Source organism: Gouania willdenowi (genome assembly GCF_900634775.1).
Source record: "Gouania willdenowi chromosome 24 unlocalized genomic scaffold, fGouWil2.1 scaffold_320_arrow_ctg1, whole genome shotgun sequence".
Taxonomy (NCBI): domain Eukaryota; kingdom Metazoa; phylum Chordata; class Actinopteri; order Blenniiformes; family Gobiesocidae; genus Gouania; species Gouania willdenowi.
The window spans coordinates 567,538-591,958 of NW_021144848.1; the positions used below are offsets into that span (position 1 = coordinate 567,538).

The following is a 24,421-nucleotide window of genomic DNA, read 5'->3' on the forward strand; positions in this document are numbered from 1 at the left end:
TGGGTTTTTTCTCCAATTAGTCCCGTAGCTCACAGGAGTCGGTGGAAACACTCGTAGGAGGCAACGTGCGTGTGAGTCTGACAAACAAAGCCTGCTTTTCATTTTTATCTCATATATTATCTCTTCTTTTTCCCACCGACCAACAGCGGTCCTGGAATACATCACATGTTCTGTGATGTTTTTGAATCCAAGCTTCACTGCCGTCGGCTAATTAACGTCATCTGATGGAGGTTTTCAGTAAACATAGCGGCTCCCAGTCTCCCTGTTCTTCCACTCTTTGAAATGTCTTGAGTTTCTTGATGTTGTGACTGACTGCATCTGTAAAACATCTGTTTCATTCAGTGCATGAGCTTTTTAAACACGACTCATTAGACTGTATTAGCATCCTGCAGCTCCGCCTCCTCTTCAACAAGGTCACGATCCAATCGAGAGAAGTGTCAGAGAGCATCACTAGGTCTTTCTATATGTGATGGTACAGATCATTAAGAGATGAACTGTCTGGACAAAGATCACCACATTTAAATATAGATGAATCTATTTAAACCCAGAATCTATTACCAGCAGGTAATTACTAAGAAGAGTTGGTGTCACAGACTGGGATCAATACGTCAAGGTGAATACTTTATGTCCAACTTTGTTTAGTTTTAGACTCCTCGGGGATTTCCAACCATAGAAACTTCTGTATAGATCTTTGTGTAACGGAGCACATTGAGGATCCAACTGTCAGCGTAGAACTTTTAATGCTGGTGTTTCCAATGACCTCATTTATAAAACTGTGCGTAGGTAAAACCATTTCACCTGGCGTACGCTAAAAACCAGGAAGTGCATACGCAAAAAAAACTTTCAGATTCATAACAGCGGGTGAACGCACGTCCTACACCTGTTTCCTGTTAGAAACAAACCTGTCAAGTTTTGGCTTTGAAAATAAGGGTCATTTTCTGGCGCCCACTACCATCCGCCACAATGTAAACATACATATATGCATATACATGTACATTAAATCAATATATATACATTTATTTATAAATATATACAAAATGATTTTACTTTTATGTAACATTCAGTTGACCCATTTTTCTTACTAATATTCATATTTATACCCAGCTGTAAACATACTTCATGTGATCTCACGGCTCTATAATCTAGTTCTATTTCTACCTTTTCTGTTTTCCCACTGCCATCACTACCTAAACATCCTCCACGTTGGCCTCAATGAATCCAATTCCCAGTCAACGTTCCAGATTTACTTGCTCTGTGCCTTTACAGTTGTGTAAAAGGTTTGGCAGCAGCAGCGTCTTGCTTTTAAAAAGTTTGCATGTAATTCCAGAATCCATCGTGGCTGCTGGGAGTGTTGATGCACAGTCAGCTGGAAGCTGCAGCTGAGGTTGCGTCTCAACTGGGTCATGTGAGGAAAATGCTTTGGGATGAAATGGCACGGCTTAATGAGGAAAAAAAAAAAAAAAACAACGAAAGGAGGAATGTTTTGAGCTTTACTATTTTGTGGACAAATGCCTGTGCCAGCAACTTGTCTCCTTTAACACAGCATCATTAGTTTAAAGCCCACTCGCTGTATTTGTATGCACAGCTCCCAGCAGACCTCATCATACTTTAAAACTCAAAGCAATGAAAGGTTATCAGAGGACAGTGGGATTAATAGAAGTTAGTGATGAAACAGCAGAGTGTGATACATGCAACATTAACTCTGGGACTTCTATTGTCCAGGCAATACTTGAATTTACTTGTTGGTTATTTTTCTATTGACAAATATAAAATGAGCAACATAAAAAACTATCATCTACACCAGTGGTTCTCAACCTTTTCAGCCCGCAACCCTCAGAATAAAGGTCCCAGAGACCCCCAACTATACCTGAAGGTGGTTGAACACAGACATGAACATTGAAGAACAGTCATGTGGAGACAGGACCATCCATGGGGGAATAAAGTGGGGATATTTTTGGGGTCCATCCATAAAGTCAGTAAAATGATGGTCCATTGTTCTATGAATCTGTGATAACCACATTTATTTATTCAGCTGAATAATATCCACTGTTATAGTGTATTATCATTTGTGCCACAATATATAGTCATCTTAAAGATGTAAATCTTTCTTTTAATCAGAAATAAAAAAAAAAAAATGGTGGAAAAGGTGGTGAAATGGGGTTTTAAAAACCACAGAAAATTGGTTAAATTTTTCAGATTAGAGTGGGCTAAAAACGGACAGAATAAGTGGTAAAAGGGGTTCAAAGTGTCAATATTGGAACAATTTGTCTAAACTGGCAAAAAATGGACATGACAAATCGTGAATGTAGGTAAAAAAAAAAACAAGCATGAAATATGGTGAAAAGAGAATAAAAGTGACATCCATCCATACTGTAGTGCAACATATGCAACAATATATGGAAAAGTGGTGGAAAGAGTTTATTTAGTGCTGAAAATGTCTTGAAAGTGGAAAAAATGTGCCAAAAAGGAAATTTAATTTTGACAGAGAAGTGGGCGAATTGTAGCAAAAAGACATTAAAAGAGCAAAAATATGGCAATAAAAAGTGTTGAAAACTCGGTTACAACTATAACAAGTTTGGCTTAGTTGCAGAAAAAGGGTAAAAATAAGCAAAAATGGGCTGAAATTGATTGAAAAATATTCTTTCGTTTCGTTTTCTTGAAGGCATCTGGCGGACCCAAAGGGGTCCTGACCTTAAATTGAGAAACCCCTGGTCTAGAACGGGGGTGTCAAACTCATTTTAAAGTCGGCCGTAGATTTTATGTGAGAAAACAAGTAATTTCAACATTATTGTGCCTTAGTTTACACCTCTACGTATACATTAAATACTAAATATGTGAGAAACAATAACAATATCCAAGCAATAAGTGACAAATATCAGTCACAGCATGGGTCTTCACTACTGACCCAATTTCTATTTACTTAATGGAAATATTACGTAATATTTGAGGAAAATTTAAAGATTTTGTAAGAATTTTGAGGGGTTTTTTTCAACAGTTTAACATAAAAAAATGACTGTAATCATGCAACAGAAGCTTCGGGAAAACTGTGAGCACCTGAAAATTATTGTTGAGTTTCATTTACACAATGATTCCGTGTTTTTTCTGTCATTTCTACTTTCTTCTGCGGGCCTAATTGGATGCTCCAAAGGGCCAGATTTGGCCCCCGGGCCATGATTTGACACAGAGGTAGAATGAGCCAACAACAAAAGAGTTGATATTTTTTATGTAGTTTTTAAGAGATCAAATAAACTGCTATAACTGTTTTAAATTGGACAGATTTAACTGTTACATATCGGAATCAGGAAACACAAACATTTATTACCAAGTAAAGTTTTCACAATGACTAGTGTCTATGGTCTCAATTTGTGTGTGTGTGTGTGTGTGTGTGTGTGTGTGTGTGGTGTGATGATGTGTGGTGGTGTTGTGTGTGTGTTGTGTGTGTGTGTGTGTGTGTGTGTGTGTGTTGGTGTGTGTGTGTGTGTGTGTGTGTTGTGTGTGGTGTGTGTGCCGTTGCGTGTGTGGTGTGTGTGTGTGGCTGATGATTGACGGTTTTTTGGAACTACTGAGTATTGAGGTGCAGTATAATGAGTGTAAAAGCCCACAAACAACATCTGACTTTGACTGATCCTCTACTTTGTAAGAGGAATAACTTAGTCATCACAGTCTCTTTAAAATGAAACTCTTGCAGGTTTTACAGACTGTATCTAACACCAACATCTGCTCACCTCCCTGTAACCAAGAGTGTTGAACCTGCAGAACTGCGACCCTTAAGGACCACTCTTTACACCCCTCGACAAAAATAATAAACATCACGGTTTTTAGGCTTCAAGTGTCACATTTGGGTCTGTTTTTGAAGACGAGGGAACAGGACAAGTATGAGCATGTGACTTTGATGATGGTCTGTTATGACTTCAGGTATCTTTCGTCACATTAACCAAACATCCAACAAGATTAAAATGCTTTAAAATGACAGATGGATGGTTGGATGGATAACAAGGTAGACATTGATTACATGTTAAAATGATTTACATGTGCCTCTCTCCACTCTGGCTTATGTATTTGTATAGTGCATTTCATATCAAACACACGGTAATTCAATGCGCTTTACATAATTAAAAACGTTTAACAGTTTAAAAATCAATGAGAACATTAAAATCAGCAGTAAAAACATTTAATAATCTTATTTATAATCAGAATATCTGATACATGACTTAGTCTGTAAGCTTTCCTAATTAAATTCAAACGTGCACTTCTGCATTACAGTTAGCCACTTTGCTCTGACTGGATTTATTTTATTTTATTGTATTTTCCATTGTGTGGCTACTCGTATGCCTGTCTACCCTTTAGTTTGAGTTTTACATGTCCCCTCTGTAAATATATGTATATTTTTTCTTTCCTCCACCAATGGTCTGAGAGTTCTCATTTCCCTCCATGTGTGCAGGAAGCCGTACCAGTGAAGATGTGTCCACAGTCCCACAAAGAGCTGAGGTGTGAAGGTGGAGTCCTGACCTCAGCTGCTTCCTCCATCTCCTAATCCAATCCACTGTGAGTATTTCATCTCATTAGGGATTCCAGCGTAGTCAGTGTACAGACCCACAATGGTAGAAAGAACAGTTAAATGAACAGTTTCATGTCAGCTTGTGGTTCCTTTGGTCATGGATGACTTTGAGACAGAAATCAACAGTCATTGTTTCACTACAAGGACTTTTTACATCATGAATGATGGCCTGTCACTGCATGTGCAACTAGAGAGAAATAACAGTGTGTGTCTGTTAGTCTGTAACAGTGTGTGTCTGTTAGTCTGTAACAGTGTGTGTTTGTTAGTGTGTAACAGTGTGTGTCTGTTAGTCTGTAACAGTGTGTGTCTATTAGTCTGTAACAGTGTGTGTCTGTTAGTCTGTAACAGTGTGTGTCTGTTAGTCTGTAACAGTGTGTGTCTGTTAGTCTGTATCAGTGTGTGTTTGTTAGTGTGTAACAGTGTGTGTCTGATAGTGTGTAACAGTGTGTGTCTGTTAGTCTGTAACAGTGGTGTTTGTTAGTGTTGTAACAGTGTGTGTCTGATAGTCTGTAACAGTGTGTGGTTGTTAGTGTGTAACAGTGTGTGTCTGTTAGTCTGTAACAGTGTGTGTTTGTTAGTGTGTAACAGTGTGTGTCTGTTAGTGTGTAACAGTGTGTGTTTGTTAGTGTGTAACAGTGTGTGTGTGTTAGTGTGTAAACAGTGTGTGTCTGTTAGTCTGTACAGTGTGTGTCTATTAGTCTGTAACAGTGTGTGTATGTTAGTCTGTAACAGTGTGTGTCTGATAGTGTGTACAGTGTGTGTCTATTAGTCTGTAACAGTGTGTGTATGTTAGTCTGTAACAGTGTGTGTCTGATAGTGTGTAACAGTGTGTGTCTGTTAGTCTGTAACAGTGTGTGTCTGTTAGTCTGTAACAGTGTGTGTTTGTTAGTGTGTAACAGTGTGTGTCTGTTAGTCTGTAACAGTGTGTGTTTGTTAGTGTGTAACAGTGTGTGTCTGTTAGTCTGTATCAGTGTGTGTTTGTTAGTGTGTAACAGTGGGTGTCTATTAGTCTGTAACAGTGTGTGTATGTTAGTCTGTAACAGTGTGTGTCTATTAGTCTGTACAGTGTGTGTCTATTAGTCTGTAACAGTGTGTGTTTGTTAGTGTGTAACAGTGGTGTGTCTGTTAGTCTGTATCAGTGTGTGTTTGTTAGTGTGTAACAGTGTGTGTCTGTTAGTCTGTTCAGTGTGTGTTGTTAGTGTGTAACAGTGGGTGTCTGTTAGTGTGTAACAGTGTGTGTCTGTTAGTGTGTAACAGTGTGTGTCTGATAGTCTGTAACAGTGTGTGGTTGTTAGTGTGTAACAGTGTGTGTCTGTTAGTCTGTAACAGTGTGTGTTTGTTAGTGTGTAACAGTGTGTGTCTGTTAGTCTGTAACAGTGTGTGTCTGTTAGTCTGTAACAGTGTGTGTCTGTTAGTCTGTAACAGTGTGTGTCTGATAGTGTGTAACAGTGTGTGTCTGTTAGTCTGTAACAGTGTGTGTTTGTTAGTGTGTAACAGTGTGTGTCTGTTAGTGTGTAACAGTGTGTGTCTGATAGTCTGTAACAGTGTGTGTCTGATAGTGTGTAACAGTGTGTGTCTGATAGTGTGTAACAGTGTGTGTCTGTTAGTCTGTAACAGTGTGTGTCTATTAGTCTGTAACAGTGTGTGTCTGATAGTGTGTAACAGTGTGTGTCTGTTAGTCTGTAACAGTGTGTGTTTGTTAGTGTGTAACAGTGTGTGTCTGTTAGTGTGTAACAGTGTGTGTCTGTTAGTCTGTAACAGTGTGTGGTTGTTAGTGTGTAACAGTGTGTGTCTGTTAGTCTGTAACAGTGTGTGTTTGTTAGTGTGTAACAGTGTGTGTCTGTTAGTGGTGTAACAGTGTGTGTCTGATAGTCTGTAACAGTGGTGTGTCTGTTAGTGTGTAACAGTGTGTGTCTGTTAGTCTGTAACAGTGTGTGTTTGTTAGTGTGTAACAGTGTGTGTCTGTTAGTCTGTAACAGTGTGTGTCTGTTAGTCTGTAACAGTGTGTGTCTGTTAGTCTGTAAACAGTGTGTGTCTGTTAGTCCTGTAACAGTGTGTGTCTGTTAGTCTGTAACAGTGTGTTGTCTGATAGTGTGTAACAGTGTGTGTCTGATAGTGTGTAACAGTGTGTGTCTGTTAGTCTGTAACAGTGTGTGTCTATTAGTCTGTAACAGTGTGTGTCTGATAGTGTGTAACAGTGTGTGTCTGTTAGTCTGTAACAGTGTGTGTTTGTTAGTGTGTAACAGTGTGTGTCTGTTAGTGTGTAACAGTGTGTGTCTGATAGTCTGTAACAGTGTGTGGTTGTTAGTGTGTAACAGTGTGTGTCTGTTAGTCTGTAACAGTGTGTGTTTGTTAGTGTGTAACAGTGTGTGTCTGTTAGTGTGTAACAGTGTGTGTCTGATAGTCTGTAACAGTGTGTGGTTGTTAGTGTGTAACAGTGTGTGTCCTGTTAGTCTGTAACAGTGTGTGTTTGTTAGTGTGTAACAGTGTGTGTCTGTTAGTCTGTAACAGTGTGTGTCTGTTAGTCTGTAACAGTGTGTGTCTGTTAGTCTGTAACAGTGTGTGTCTGTTAGTCTGTAACAGTGTGTGTCTGTTAGTCAGTTTGTACAGTACTAACAGACACTCCAATCACAAACTAACTGTAATATGAGGAGAAAATCCACAGAAGAAGAACATGCAGATTTTAATCTAAATCCTAAGTGCAGACCATCTAATTGCCATCTTGCTCCCACTATGCTAGCGTGGGCTTAGGTGATCAAAGGATTTATTGATGCTTTATTAAAGCTTTTTGAACATGATATTGAACGACTCTCCATGATCCTCCACTGCTCTAAAGGATGCTGTTACTCTCTAGTTTTCTTAATTTGACCAAAGACTGAAGGGAAATCCCTGTTCTACATAAAGTGCAGGATGAAGACGTCCAATAGGAAGCTTGTTAGACAACGGGGTCAATGCAGGGATGAGTCTGTGTCCTCGTTGCTCTCAGAGTTCAGTTATTTTAGGATAAATCATGTCAGCAAACTCATTGTCTGGTTTTAACTCTGTGAGCTCCAGATAGAAGCAGAAAACAGAGAAAATCTGTTTCCGACACATTGTGGTGTTGAGTTTACGAGTTAAATGGAGACAAACATTTAAAGTCTGCAGCAGCTTCATTGGAAGTTAAAAACTAGGACATTGGTCAGAAAACATGATTCACATCAATTTACTGCAATTTATTAGAAATCACAAAACAAACGGACGAACAAAAAAAAATACAATAGAGGAAGCACATCGTGATGGATGATAGATGGATGATTCAATCGATGGATGGATGGATACATGGATGAACGAATAAATGGTTAGATGGATGGATGGTCGAATGGATTAATGATTGGATAGATGGTCGGATGGATGGATGGTTGGATGGATGGAGGGATAGATGGTCGGATGGATGAATGGATGAATAGATGGATGGATGGATGATTGAATGGCTAGATTATTAGATGGATGGATGGTCGAATGGATTAATGATTGGATAGATGGATAGATGTTGGATGGATGGAGGGATAAATGGATGGATGGATGGATGGATGGATGGATGGCTGGATGGCTGGATGGATGGATGGATGATTAAATGGTTAGATTTTTGGATGGATGATGGTTGGGTAGATGAACGGATAGAGGGTCGAATGGATTGATGGTTGGATGGATGGATGATCGTATAGATGGTCGGATGGATGGATGGTTGGATGGATGGAGGGATAGATGGTCGGATGGATGGATGGATGATTGAATGACTAGATTATTAGATGGATGGATGGTCGAATGGATTAATGATTGGATAGATGGATAGATGTTGGATGGATGGAGGGATAAATGGATGGATGGATGGATGGATGGATGGATGATGGATGGATGATTAAATGGTTAGATTTTTGGATGGATGATGGTTGGGTAGATGAACGGATAGAGGGTCGAATGGATTGATGGTTGGATGGATGGATGATCTAATGGATTGATGGTTGGATGGATGGACGGATAGACGGTCAGATGGATGTTTGAATGAATGAATGGTAGATGGATGATGGTTGGATGGATGAACAAATAGATGGTCGGATGGATAGTTGAATGGATTGATGGGTGGATGGAGGGACGGATAGATAATCGGATAGATGGATGGTCGAAAGGATTGATGGATGGATGAATGATTGAATGGATAGATTGTTGGATGGATGGATGGATGGATGGATGGGTGGATGGATGGTCGAAAGGATTGATGGATGGATGGATGGATGGATAGATTGTTGGATGGATGGATGGATGGATGGATGATGGATGGATGGTCGAAAGGATTGATGGATGGATGAATGATTGAATGGATAGATTGTTGGATGGATGGATGGATGGATGGATGGTCGAAAGGATTGATGGATGGATGAATGATTGAATGGATAGATTGTTGGATGGTTGGATGGATGGATGGATGGATGGATGGTTGAATGGATTGACTGCTACTCTTCATCAGTCTAACAAATGTTGCATACAAACATGTCTACAGATGTTGGATGATGTTGTGGTGAACATTCTCTGGCTGAACTCCAACAGGAAGGAAAAAAAAACCCAAAGAATGAAAGAAATGCAGATGAAAGTTGTGGAAAGGTTTTCCAGATTTAGTTTTTGTGGTGAGGTGAAGTCCAAGGTGTCTGTGGATACATTCAGACACATGGCAGTGCTCGGCCTGAGCAGCAGACAAAGACCTCTGTCCACTCATGTCATGGTGAGGCAGATGGATGCACACATTAGTTTCCATTAGTTGAAATATCATCCAAAGGGAATGAGCTCATGTAACAGATACAGATAATGTGTGTGAGGGAATCTTATCCTTTATGAGGTGTTCATATTATTGTTGGTGAGTCACCTGTTTTCTGGGGTTTCAGCCCTCTGAAAAGTCACTTTCATTACCGCTCCTAAAAACAGGCTTTTTCTGGGCCTCTATGCATATGCATGAGTGGGTGTGTCTGTTGACTCCAACTCCCACTGACCAAGGTTACCCCTGGTAGAGGGAAACACTGACTTTTTAGGGCCTCAAGGGGGCACAATTCGAACTCCACCCGGGAATAATGCACATATTCGGACTCGTAGGGACCAGCCGTGAAATCTGAAACCTCATTTGGCCCACACCAATCACTTTTGGAAAATCGATGGGAAAGACTTCCCAGGCCCCGCCAGCGAGGACTCTACCCAGGGACGAGGCACCCTGCCTGGCCAAAAGGGCACCAGAGATGCCCCTAGTCACATCGATGGATCTCTGAACGACGAGCATTGACTTCCAGGGCCTCCAGCGGGCGCGATTGGGACTCTAGCCGTAAATCGAGCACCTATTGGGACTAAGGGAATTAAAACCTGTCCGCTGATAGCACTTTTTGAGCAAAATGAGCACTTTGCGTTTCGGCTCTAACTGGTGCAATTTGAACTCCACTTGGGATTGATGCAGACTTTGCAACTGATACCTCGTTCGGCTTGATTCGAGCACTTTTATAAAATCAATGGGAGACTCTATTCATTTTGCTTGGTACATGACCAGCAAAGATACAATCCAGCCACTGGGTCCTGATGAGGGTAGTAAAATATATTCGTCCATTGTTTAATGCAGCCCAAAACATTGCAAATTTAGTGACGATGCCCTGCTTTGCCATGATTTTTTTTTACCTGTGAGGTAGTTTGAGAGGGAGGAGTTAAAATTGTCAGTAGGAGGAGTCTTTCCCCCCTTATGACATCATATTTGAGCAAAAATCCAAATTGCCCGTTTGGAGCAGACTTTTTGCAAAACGTGGAATAATAAGGGAGAGAGGAAACAGAATTGTTTCAACTTTGGCCCTTTGAATGAGGCTAAATGAATGTACATCACTGTAGCAAAATCATTATTAAGTGAATTTTTCATAATAGCCCCTTTAAAATATCATTTTCTATTGATCAAATGTAAGAGTATAATTTTTTGAGACACTGAATATTAACTTTTCATTTTCTATAAGCCTTAAACATCAACATTTAACGAAATAAAGCCTTGAGATATTTCACTATACTGTATGTGTCTTGAGTCTATGGCTGCGTTCAAATAGTCCCTCCTATCTCCTTTACTATCCACTGTTCCTTCACCCTCGGAAGTGTTTAAGTGGTGGCCGTGATAAAGAGCGTCCGAGTTCTCTTTAAGCTCAGGAAAAGAGATTCAATGCTTCCTTTATAACCTCCTTTAGCCTAGGAAACACTGATGCATCCTTTACCAAAGGAGACCACATAATGCTGACCCACAATTTCTTGCGACGACAACATTTAAAGGGACACGCACACCCGAGTGCTCACGGAAACTCAAGGGACGGAGTCGGAGATCATGTAATGCAATAATATGATTTGAACAACTTTAACTAATCTAAAACCGATATCTTATGATATGTAAGACATATTATCAGATTATAACTGACATAAAACAGACACTCTGTGGTTCGGAAAAAAGGCATCAGTTTAGTCATATTATGTTTTATTCAACATAATTCATATTTCTGAGTGGACGGTGAGTGTGAGCAACCATTCGCCATGTGACGTTCTTTTAGTTTCACTTTTTATGACGTCATCCATGGGGTTAAGGAAAAGTGGATTGGAAAGGAGATCGGAGAGACTATTCGGACACAGCCTACTGTATATCATAGATGGGTTTCACTTTCTAAAAGGAGTGACAATTTGTTTTCGATGTACAGTACCTGTCGTTAGCTTTGAGTAAGTGAAAGCCCACGGTGCAGCAGCTGCAGCAGTGTGTTGTCGTAACAATGAGATGTTGTTTTTTCTTTCCCACTCGGCTCCTACACTATGCATCATGTATTTCCACACACATATTGAGGCCACGTAGGCTGGAGCTTACACACCAGCGTTTCACAATAATCCTGAACATCATGACTCCATTAAATCTAAAATGGCTCACTGTGCTCAGGGAGTCCATGGTGCAATCATTGTGTGATTTTAAAATGACTGCATTTCACATAAATGGAGCAAACAAAAGGTAAACATGTTTACTTGTTTTTTGTATCTTTTACTGTCGAAACAAAGAGCCATGCTCCAACGTACTGTTCTGTAACTGATAATCAGTCAGAAGTAAACACGGCTCTGTAACTATATTCTATAATCAGGGATGGAAACACATAACAGCACACGGCCCCACAAATGGCTTTGCTGAAAAAACATTCAAATGAAAACATCAGTAAAGGTTGATTTGTTTCAGATTACATGAATAAGGAGACTCACGCTTTGTGAGGCTGATCTGTGTAAAGTATGACAACACACTGTAGTTATGAATGAGTGGATTCTACATGTATTATCAGTGCATCTCATCATCTCAGGGGTTCAGACACGATTTGTGGATATTGACAAAGTGTAACTTTGGAGGTCGTCAAAGACTAAATAGTAAGGCAGTTAAAAATCGATTCATAGGTATCACGATTCACATCGATTCTCTGAAAATTGAATCGCAGTACTTTTTCTAAACAGCAGAGGGCACTATATATTTATCCTTCTCTTGTCCAAATGCTGAGGCGGAGGGCGGAATTTGCTACTACTTTCTTTCTTCCTTCTACTCTAAACATGTTCATAAATGATTCCTTACCCCTTTAGCACCGAAATAATTTCTGTAATGTTACGTGAATATCTGTAAAAGTCACGTTATTCTGTTAGCTCTGTCTGCTAGGGCATAGCATCTCTTCTTCACTGCAAGATATCTACATGCCAACCGACCACTGGGTTACCAGCGCCCTCTGCTAGTCCAAACAAATATCTGGCGTAAATACAATGCAGACTGGTTTTTTTTTTAAAGTCCAATTGTTAAGGCACAAAATACATTTTCAGTTGCACTTTTAAAAAGAAAAACAACTATTGTGCAGTTTTGCATTATTTACTATAGAACCAGAATTTAAATTAATAGGTTTCTTCATTTGTATTATTCCTTTATTTATTTCATTCAAGATTTATTTTTAGTTAAATTGCATTGTTTTGAATAGTTTATCAAGGGATATAGTACAGTATTTTCTAGTTTTTTCCCCTAAAAAAAAAGGAATATTTTTCAGTCATCGTTTGTTTACAGTCTCATTTTGTAAAATAAATCTTGAGCGAATCTTATTGTGAACCCAGTATCGTGAATCGTATCGTATCGGGAGTTGAGTGAATCGTTACATGCCTACTAAATAGTGTTGAAAAAAGACACATGTATCAGCAAAGAACAATGGAGGATCTTTACAAATGCATTACTTGGTCAAACTCCAAATATTTATTCAAATGTTTATAAACCAGATCAGGCGTTATACATGATTGGAGGGAACATTTAACTTCTTTCTATTATTAACTAAAGATAATTATAGTTGTGTAATTTATTTCAAGATTGAACCTGCACTTTGCCCTCATTTATCAACCGTGCTTGAACACGGGGGCAAATCTGAGTGCACATTGTCTCACACGTTGTACGACAGGACCGACATGGTAGTTATGAAACATTTGTATTTGATCAATCCCAGCATACAAATGATAAATGCAGCGGCTGAATTTGATCATCATTAATATTTTACGCCCTCAAATATTCCAGGTTCAGAGGCTCCGCCCACTGAGGTCAAACATACGTTTGCATGGAAATAAACGTTTCCGAGATGAACATCAGCATCCTCGCAGCTGAGGTGAAGAAAAACAAAGATGTGCTTTTTGGTCGTGTGAAAGCTGGAATTTAAGGAGCTGATTTTAAAAACTCTGTGAAAGAGAATAACGGAGGTGGTGAACAGTGTTTCCGTATCGGAACGGACCTGGGCTGAGGTTTGAATTCAATTCTCAATAACTGTAAATGATGATTGAAATGAAATGTTACTCATCCACAGCCTAAAGGCTTAAAACCCTGCTATTTGATCAAGACAATTCTTTACATTTAGACGAGTTAAGGTTGATGAGTGCAAGCCCGTGAACTGCATCGTAGGGGAACAATCAAGTCACAATTGATAAATACCGGAGCTTGCGTGAATTTCGTCAAACGCGCGTCGTACGCTCAGATCTGAACGTACGACCGGTTAATAAATGAGCTCCTTTAAGAGTGCAGCTTCAAAAGCCCAAAATCACTTTTCTTTCTGCCAAATACAAATATGTAAATGTATTTTGGTGTAAGTAGTGCTGTTGATAAAAATATTTGGGCATTGTGAAATTAAAACATGTACTTTAGCTGTAACTTTAACATTCTGATCATATTTGGTGGTTTATCTCTGCCAAATCTCCAGTGTTCATGTATGGTGTGTTTTATGTGGCTGTGTTTGTTGCTCAGGGGATTAAGGATGTAAATGAGTTATTGCGATAATCCAATATATTATGTTCATTAATGTATATTGTCCTCTTTTATAATTTACAACATCTGAAATTAGAGATTATCAAATAATCTCCCTCTAATGTAATTCTGCACATCATAATAGGATAAAAAAGAAGCTCTAAATATTAGAACAGTAAACACATCTTTTAAACAAGCATTCTGTCCTCAGCTGTTTTTCTTTTCGTTTTATAAAAAAAACCAAACACATGATCTGAGAGTCTGAGGATGTCATTGTCTCTTCTCCAGGTTTGTTTCTGCTGGCTTGGGACTGAGACACGAGGCCCGTGAGTCAACCTATGGCAGAGAGTCCACACGGTGAAGGTAAAAACACACAACTACACCAGTAGTTTCATGTACGAGCAGAGGTGACTCCTGAACCTCCAGCTTTATACACTTCAATATAGATAATCAACTCCCTAATGATCAGATTCACAATGTTTCCCTACATGTTGTTCATTTAGAGCAGGGTTTCTCAAATGCGGGTACATGTACCCCTAGGGGTGCGCAATGGCACTACTAGAGCAAGAGAGTGTGTAAAATGAACAAATAAAGTGTCAGTCTTGGTCCCACCCCAGGTGTGATATGACAAGAAATGATTAAAAAAACTATAAAAATATATATATCAACTCAACAACACAGTGTCACTCACAGCAGCCCACACGGAGGTTGCAGTGATGGCAGCATGCACACAAACAAACAACACATGCACCACAGAGTTCTAGTGTAACAATTACAAATCAAACATAATGTAAATTTTCTTTCATTTCTATTTCTGTAATTTGGAGATTGACAAAAGTACATATCAATAGTTCCCCTAATGGTCTAAACTAAAGGTGTCAGCAGCTCTTTATAGTCTCACATACAGTGGAATGTAAATGGTTCAAGTCTGGGTGACTGTTGAAACGACCCTACGTGCACTGCCTCCGATTAGTAAAGCAGAGCACAGGATAGATCCTGTTTGAAGGGTATTACCTCTGATTGATGTGCAAGGCTAAAGTTAGCGGAGGATAGTCCCCCTGAACATGTGCAAAGCTGGATTAAAGCGTACGTTTTATATGGATGAATGTTTGGAAGACAAAGCACATCTACCAATTATTTTAGAAATACTGGACAAAGCTCTCTGAGCATTACGTTTAAAGTCCTACTCTAATCGTCATTGTCTGTATACACAGTAATAATGTCTACCAGTCGTCTCTTTGGACTAAAAAATTGGCTTTGGTACTCAGTTAGATTAGGATTTTAGAATAGAACCTAATTTTATTAGAGATCATAGAAATATTTCTTTTGTCCCATATCACGAATTGAGTTTGTATATGAATAAAGTGGTGTGTGTGTGTGTGCGTGCGTGTGTGTGTGAGGACAAGCGTTTAGCTTGTAGGCTAGTTTCCCCTCTTTCTTTTCAATGCTACCTACCTTTTTAACAAGGGGTGCACCAATTGCAATTTTCTGGCCAATCTTCAAAAAGCTTTTTGATTTATTTTTTTTTAATAACTGACAGCATCCAATCCTATTTTATTGTGAAACAATACAAATGTGTTGTTTTTCAGTCAGAATCTTGGAGTAGTCTTTAATCTCTGTTGAAGACACACAAACCCACAGGATAGATGTCCCTTTGGGTGGGAGTCCTTCAACAGCCTGTGATTACTCTCTAACTTCAGCCACCAGAGCATGTCAGCGCACTGTTTAAGGGAGAGTAAAGGTCCCTTTAGGAGAGCACTTCTTCTCTGCTTCATTGTCTACCACAAAACTGCAGAGTTGGAACTGTCGCCCCATGTGGTCACAGTTTTTATCCTCTTTTGGTAAGCAAAAGAGCTTTACATCGGCATCTTTACCTTTTCCTGGTTTTTTAGAGCAACCAAAAGCAGCACAAGTTGTCATTTTGACTGAAAATGTTACTAAATGATCTAAAAATCTGGCCGAATGTTTTAGTCCAGTAGAAAACAATGGGGTGTTTACAGGCAGTGGGGCCGTGTGACATCATCAATCATGTGATTTCAAGATGGAGGAACACAGGCTCTAAAACTGTAAAATAGTCCCATTTTTAAAAGGCAAATAAATGAACATGGTGCAAAAATAATGCGTTTTGTTAGACTCGGATCTTCTAATGAGGACATTTTAAAGATTTTTGAAAAAAAAGATTTAGTAAAAACTGTGGAGGATCTCTTTAAGGTTAATATTTGAATCTGATTAGGGATCAGCTTTATTCTGTAGCTTGGAAATTGTTCCAAAATAATTACATTTGATTTCAAAGTATGTTTTATTGGATTTCGACACATGTCACATGTTTTCTATCATAAGCTATTACACGTTTTTCACATTTTTACTAGATCAAATCAGAAAGGTAACTTTCATGTATTGGCATTACGTGTTTCACATACATGAATGGATGGATGAATGAATGAATGAATGAATGAATGAATGAATGAATGAATGAATCGATCGATCGATCGATCGATCGATCGATGGATGGATGGATGGATGGATGGATGGATGGATGGATGGATGGATGGATGGATGGACGGACGGACGGACGGACGGACGGACGAACGAACGAACGAACGAACGAACGAATGAATAGGCCCGAAAATGAGAGCAGATCAGTTTCTAGGGAGCCATAACAGTTGCATGTCATATACTTCATATCAGATTATCACATAACTGGATTTCACATTCCATTGTTGACTTTATAAACATGTCATATTCCTCTGTACGTGTTGGCCAACAATGAAAGTCAAAGTAAACTTTTTATATTATGGATACATAATGTAGGATGTGTTGCACTAAGAACAGTCCTCTGTAAATCAAACATGATCCATCTGCTCTCTTACGCCCACATCTCTGATGTTTCTATATAGATTATATTCAAAGCCACTGGAAATGGTTCAGAGTAAAAAAGTGCTTTTACCTTTAGGATGATAAAATTCCCCTCAGGCAACATTTGGTGTCTTTCTTTTCATCATTTTCTTACGGTTCGGTCACGTAATTCCAAACACCATGAGCTGCACTTGTAAATAAGTGGATCAATGTTAGAATAACCTGGGAAATGCTGAGCTTTCCCACGCTGGAATCCTTTTGATCCTAATTCACAGATTCTGTCACCTTTTCAATGTCACAGCTAATGTTTGTTCACAGGCTTTGAAATGACATATAGATGGTTTATTTTCTCCTCTATTGATTATTTTTGTATCCATCCTTGACACTGATGGTTTTATTTCTTCTTGTTTTTCAAAGATTGCACAGCTGAAAAACGGTTCCTTTGAAAATGTTTTTATTACATTTTCTATGTATATTATGGTAAGTATCTGTGATGCTTAAGCAGTACGGGAGAGGGAAAAGTTTCTAGAACTGCCAACAGAACCAGGACAAAGAATAGAATTCAGAGTAAAAATGTAGAAATGTTCTGTGCACCAGTACACGTTCCCAAGCAGCCTAAAGTTCTGATGAATTACGGCCGGGTCACGTCTACGCCGAATAGCACGTACCACGTTCCCGAGAATGAAGTCAAATGACTCGGTTCCACAGAGTCAAACAAATGAAACTGTGCAACTTAAAATCGTAATCTACTTTCAATTGCCTTTGAAACGATATATCACATGACTATGTTCATTTTAAATTTAGAAATGACCAGAAAAAGGGGTGGGCCCTCATCCCCTTCCCCCCTTTCAAAAAGGCTCTTGACATCCACTCATAGATATCTATGTAAACTTACAGCCCGATTCAATGAGCATTAACGGAGGAGTAGTTATTTGAAAAATGGGGCCCACACACATAATAAACGAGAAAAAGACTTTGATGGAAATTGCCGGAAAAAAAGGGGGTGGGACCCATTTCAAAAAAAGGGCTCCGAGCGTCTCTGCATATTAATTCATAGAGTATTCATACCAAATTGCATTCCGATCTAATAAGAACTAACACAGGAGTAGTCATTTGAAAAATGGGGCCCCCCTGGCGCCCCCGTGACACATACAGGGTAATGGGTCCCATTTATAAATGTACCAATGATTTGGTACCACCAACTGTCGCAAATGAATTAAAAATCAACTTTTGTTTCTTTTTTTTCCTTTTTGGGCCCTTGTGGCTCCCCTGGGCTCAGAGCGTCCATGCGTACACATCCATAGATTATACCTACCAAATTTAAGCCCCATTTGTTCACGAATAACAGAGGAGTAGTGATTTTAACTCGTATACACAACAACAACAACAAGAAGAACAAAGTGAGGGCGTTTTGAGTCTGCTAGCCCGGCCTAGAAACACTAGATTACCTGAGCCAACTATAACAATATGCTTTCTCAGATAAGTAATTATTTAATCTTAAAGGGGCAGTATTTTAAAAAAATCACTTCAGAATGGTTTTGCTACAGTGATATACATCAATCAAATATTTAAGGCACAGAAAAGTAGAGTTAGCTTAACATGGGCCCTTTAACATATATAAAAGTAAAGTTTATTGTTTACTTACTGCTGAATGAAACGTGAGACAACAAAGTTTCTACACAATACAAGCGATGAGCTGAGCTCCTCTTCTGCAGCAGCTGTGCGCATGCATGTGAGTGAGACGGAGCACAGATGGGAGGGGGAAGAGGCGTAAAGGCGGCACCGTCGGCGAGCCGACATTCAAAATCATGCTAGCTTTTGAAAATCGCCTACCCTACCTTTAAAGTTACTTTTCAGAGGCTAAAACTCTGGAAAACAGGAAAGTTTGGGAAAATAAACCTCAAATACTATGTTGTTGGGGTTCTGAGAACAAATAGAGACGAGTGAAAAATAGCATAATACTGGACCTTTACTGTAGGGAGAGTGCTGGACAGGCCATGTGTTGTGGTTCCATAAGCAATGATCCTGACAGCTGAACGCTCTGCCTCACATTCTAATGTAGATACTGTGGGAATCAGACTGGGACCAGTGTCTGGTGCTGGGAAAATAGGACACAACAGAGCTTTAGGATGTACTGAAACATAATCAGTTGAATTTCATTCTATTTTAGAGGAATCCAATAAAGAGACGCTAAAGTTATTGAGGCGTCTCGTAGGTTGCATGCTCTTTGTTTTCTCCCACAGTCCAAACACCTTTATATTCATTATTGTGTCATTAGTTTCTGTGCTGTAAAATCAATTGCAAATATTCCAGGTGTGCATTCTACTCCATCTTTAGCTCTAATAAAAGGGATTTATTACAGCATGCTGTTACGGTAACGTGACGACAGAAGATGGATAGTTAAATGACATAATTAATGATTTTGCATCACTTTAAAGGACTTCAGATATGTTTTTTTGATGATCAGTTATTATCATTTGGTATTTACCTTTCTAATGTTCTATGTAGGGTTATTGTTTGATGCTCTGTTCCATCCCATTGTGTGTTTTTCCTCTATGCTGCTATTATGCCCTTAAATTGGCCCTTGGGGATAAATAAAGTTTTATTGAATTGAATTAAGTTGAATGAAGTCGTTGGTTGTTATATTGGCTGCTCTTAAAGTCTGACTGTCAAACTTTACTCCAGGCTTTCAGCTGTCATTAAACGCCTATACTACAAAGCTAGATAATTACAGTATATCCAGGTTTTATCTCCGTTAGCAGGCTTCACCTAGCAAAACATGCTCAGTCAGACAGAAGCTGTCCTACGAATCTTGATTACAACTCACTAGGTTAAGCGAGTTGATTTCAGCCTGGCTACGTGTGCCCTCTTGTGACAGAGGTGAAGATTACAGCGTCAGACCAATCACAATTGAAGAATAATTATTTTTTTTAAATATTAAGAATTAAAATCCCTCATTTAAACCAAAAATAATGCTGTTGTTCCAGCAAAAGCAGCAAGGAATGAATGAATGAATGATGAGTGTTAATGCTTAAATTAGTGAGATTATAAATGGGGAATAAACAAACACTTTTACCCTGTCTACGGCTCTGATACTGCGTTTATACAGCTCAGCCTACATCATAAGGTGGACAATATTTGTATTTTATATTATCTTACAAGACTGATGCTCTCTGCATCACCACAGAATACATTATTCATGGGTTAATTAATTAATTAATTTATGGGTCTGAAAGCGTTTAGTACTCGCTCAGATCTTATCCAGAACAAAACCTGGTCCTGACCAGGTTAGTCGTTCAGCCTAAGTTACCATGGTGATTTAGCCTCGTAAGACATGAGCCATCTTTGTAGTATAGTACACATTAATTAAATCCCAGACATTAGCGCGATAAGAGGAAATCTATTAGTAAAGGCCCTTTGTGTCCTGAGTCGAAAAGGTCACTGAGAACATCACTAACAGCACATGGAGTGACACATCTGAGGAACAAAGACAGAAAGTGTTTTTTATCGTCTTTATTCAACACTGTGAATGGAAGCGTTAGTGCAGGTTGTGAAACAGACGTAGAGACCAGCCTCAGAGGGAAATCTCGAGATGTTGACTTTGGATTCTAGTCAGTTAGCCCTAAAGCTGTTCTGTTTTAAAGAGAGAAAAATGTCTGTTTAGCTAAAGCCTCGGTTTGTGAACAGAAAGTCTGAGTGAAATGAGTTTCCTTTGAATGAATTTACTTAGTTGTAGCAAAGGAGAGCAGCCTGACATTGAAACAACGTTGAAATGACATGATGGCCTGATGTCTAGAAGACGTCTTGAAGACGTGCAGAATGAAAGTCTTCTTCGGATGTCGTCTGGACGTCCAAAAAGGACGTATTCTAGATATCCCAAAATGACGGATAAGATAGGCGGTCCATGGTGGTCTCAATCCCTAGACCTTATGCTTTCAAGCACACTTCCTGACCTATTCAGCTACCGTGACAACCAGAAATCCGACATTAACTTAACCTGACCCTACGACGTCCAAGAAAGACGTCTTTACGTTGTTTCAATGTTGACTTGCTCAATGGGACCTCGACATGAATTATTTCTTAAAAAGATGGCAGAGCATAAATGTTTATGAAGTACACTTGGATATATACTTAGTGACTGTGGATATTACTGAATAATGATTTTTAATAAATAGAAGCACATACACACGAGTGTGGAAATGCAAGGCAGTTTAAATTTCATATGTGAAATTGCTTCAAACGTTGAACCTCATATCAAGGTCCAGGTGAGGTCGTGGTCATGACGTCAGATGCCGACCTATTTTGGACGTCATATAGACGTGCAGGTGAGGTCCAGACCGACCGACGCGTTATGAACGTGATCTGGAGGTCCGTGGACGTTGGATGTTTAGTGGCCAGGCCGTACGTTCTGAAGAAGTGCTGGTGGACATGAATATCATTATTACTAATACATAGGATATATCACAGAAATAGTTTGATTTGATTTGATATTCTATTTATTTGAATCATCTTAACAGAATATAATAAGAAACAAAGAAAATTCTCAACACAGTTTCACAATTCAGTTTACATTTCCGTAAAGGAGTGGGAAGAAGTACATAGTTGGTAATATATAACAAAAAATCATTTTGATCACTGAGACTCATTCTTATAATTCAGTCCAAATTGCTCCATTAGACCTAATTAAGGTCCTAATGTGAATCCAATGAGTAGATAGACGTTTCCACAGCCCTCCTTTAAATATATCAGCTTAACATTCTCTGATAAGACTGAGACTTATGACCTTGGATCTTAATTTCAACACTCTATATCCCGTATTCTCATTAATCCTCCTCTTCATCTCTTTACTCAGTTTTTCCCACCAGAAAAGAATTTCCATTTGGCTTTATCTAAATTCATTATTTGTTTTTCTTATCTTTTAGTGCCGTTAAATATCTCACACTGAAAACAGACTTTTCTCCTCCATCAGCCTTCCAGTCCTTTGGAGTCTTTCTTTGAGTAACTCGAAGGTTATCTAACAAGCACAGGTAGTGGGAAAGAAGTCCAACTGTCAGGTGAACTGATAGAAAACATTAAACAGATGTTTTCCCTTTAGATTCCAACATGCTGAGTCAATCCCAAATCCTGTTTTTACCATTTTTCTGCAACTACACCAAACTTGCCATATTTTAACATATTTTCATCACTTTTTCTTGCCGTACTTTTGCTCCTTTTAATGCATTTTTTTTCCATTTCTCCCATTTCTGACCATCCAATTTCACTGCCTTTTCTGCCCATTTTTTCCACTTTTTAGACATTTTCAACACTTATTAACCCTTTCCACCATTTTTTCACCTAATGTCGCATATGTTGATCCATTATTGTGACTTTTAATCTCTTTTCACCATATTTCATGCTTTTTCTTTTGCCAATTTCACCATATTCACAATTCGTCATGCCCATTATTTGCCAGCTTAAACTAAATGTTCCTACTTTATTCTGTCTGTTTAAGCCAATATTGACAATTTCAAGCCTTTTTACCACTTTTCCTGTTCGTTTTTGTCCACTCTAATTTGCAACTTTTAACCCATTTCTGTGGTTTTTAAAATCCCATTTCACCACCTTCTCCACCATTTTTGGTCACTTTCAACCCATTTCATGGCTGATTAAAACAATAATACATCTTTAAGATGACTATACATTATAGAGCAAATAGTGAAGAGTAGTAAACGTTCCTGGATAACAGTGGATATTATTCAGATGAATAAATAAATGTGGTTATCACAGATTCATAGAACAATGGACCATCATTTTACTGACTTTATGGATGGACCCCAAAAATCTCTCCCCTTTATTCCCCCTTATAGATGGTCCTGTCTCCACATGACTGTTCTTCAATGTTCATATCTGTGTTCAGGTACAGTGGGGGTAGGGGGTGCCCAATTTATTAAATAATGCATTTTCATTCCAAATGTGCTTGGCCCGACCCAAAACTCCAACAATTCTTTCCATTTTGGAACTAATGTGTGAGCCGTGAGCTTTGTGCTCAAACTGTTTTCATCCACTCTAGTTAAATATTCATCATTTTCACATGTATGCTATACCAAATAATGTAAAAGTTGTTGTTTTTCTTCTAAAAAAAAAATAAATAAATAAATAATATATATACTGTATATATATATATATGAATTTGACTCTAGACGGGCAAGACTGTGTGAAATTTGACACGACATGTGTTTGAGTAGGTGAACAGCATTGAAAAGAAAAACATAACCTGGGTTATTCTTCCTGGTCCCTGAGCAGTGACAGTCGTGTCTGCACAAAGTGGAAGGGTGCGATCATTTTGTTCTCATTAGATTGTTGTTGTTCTGTCAAGGTTAATGGCTGACACCTCTGCAGCTATTCTCACTTTACCTTCACATTGCCCAACAATTGCAAACAATTAAGCATGAAAATGACAAGATGTTGTCCTTGTTATCTCAGAACCATTAGCACCTACAGGAGGTCATTTTTCACCAGCTTGTTTTGAGCTATTTTTAATCAAGTTCATCTTTTAGGTTTTTTGGCAATTTTGTGAAGTACAAATTGTTTGTTTGCTCGAAATTAGGAAACAAGTGTTAGTTGTTCTTTTAAAGCACCGAGTGTAGCATTACTTTTTCTTTCTGTAAATCTCTACTAAAACCATGATAAAGTCATTATCAAGTCAGTGATTCTCAACATGTGGCTCTTTATGTCTTAATTATTATTATTATTTGAAGGTCATACTGGTCGTAGGAACCTATTCTTCTTGCTTTTCTTGGATATTTTTGGTTTTGCCCCTTAGAATGCCCAAAGTCTCACCAAAATTTGCACACATCTCAGGCCTGCTGAACAATTTGATATTTTGGCGCAATGAAAAAAGTGCTTGCACGGCGCGCATTATAGACGCCAAAAATACCATGGAACCGCATGTTCGGCAGGTTTGCCCGATTCATACAAAATTCACCACATTTATTGTTGACCCCAAAATGAACAAAAAGTTACATTATGACCCCGCCCAAAACCAAACAGGAAGTCGGCCATCTTGGGTTAATGGCATTTCGATATAACTCTCAAATGCAAAGTTCAAACTGCTTCATATTTGATACACATGATGACTGTCCATCCCTAAACAACTCAATGTCAAAATTACCCATCATGCTTTGCGTTCTCAGATGGCACATGCCATAATAGAAAACCACTATAACTCTCATATACAAAGTTCAAACAGTCTCATATTCTATACACATGGGTTACTGACCTTCGGACCCTACGACGCCCCTCGCGGCTTTAATTATTATTATTGTTATAATCTTAAAAAGGGGGAAACTTTTTAACCCCTTTTAACCATTTATTTTGGCCATTTTGCAACCTCTTTTGTCCCATGTTTGCCCCTTTTCAACATTTTTGACACTATTTGAATATTTTAGCTTCCCTTTGGACATGTTCTTTGACACTTTTATCCAAATTTTGTCCCTTCTTGAACCATTTTTTTTTGCCACTATTTATCCGAATAAGCTACGTTTTGCCCAATAAACACATTTTGTTTTCAATACATACGGTTTCCTTTTTTCACCCTACAATTTATTCCATGTTTGCCCTATTTTATTAATGTTTGCCACATTTTGCTTATTTAAGCTACCTTTTGCCATTACATACCACCTGTTTGCCCAATTTTTGCCACTTTTGACCCA

At 38.7% G+C, this 24,421-nt stretch overlaps 1 protein-coding gene across 1 annotated transcript in view; it reads left to right on the forward strand.

Moving 5' to 3' along the window:
* The first annotated feature begins 4,452 nt into the window (after positions 1–4,452).
* The window catches only part of LOC114458199 (leucine-rich repeat and fibronectin type-III domain-containing protein 2-like), a 66,397-nt gene continuing 46,428 nt past the window's right edge, over positions 4,453–24,421 (forward strand). Inside the window, exons 1-2 of the mRNA XM_028440522.1 lie at positions 4,453–4,545; positions 14,163–14,237. The gene's annotated coding sequence lies outside the window, so the exon portion shown is untranslated. The remainder of the gene's footprint in view (positions 4,546–14,162; positions 14,238–24,421) is intronic.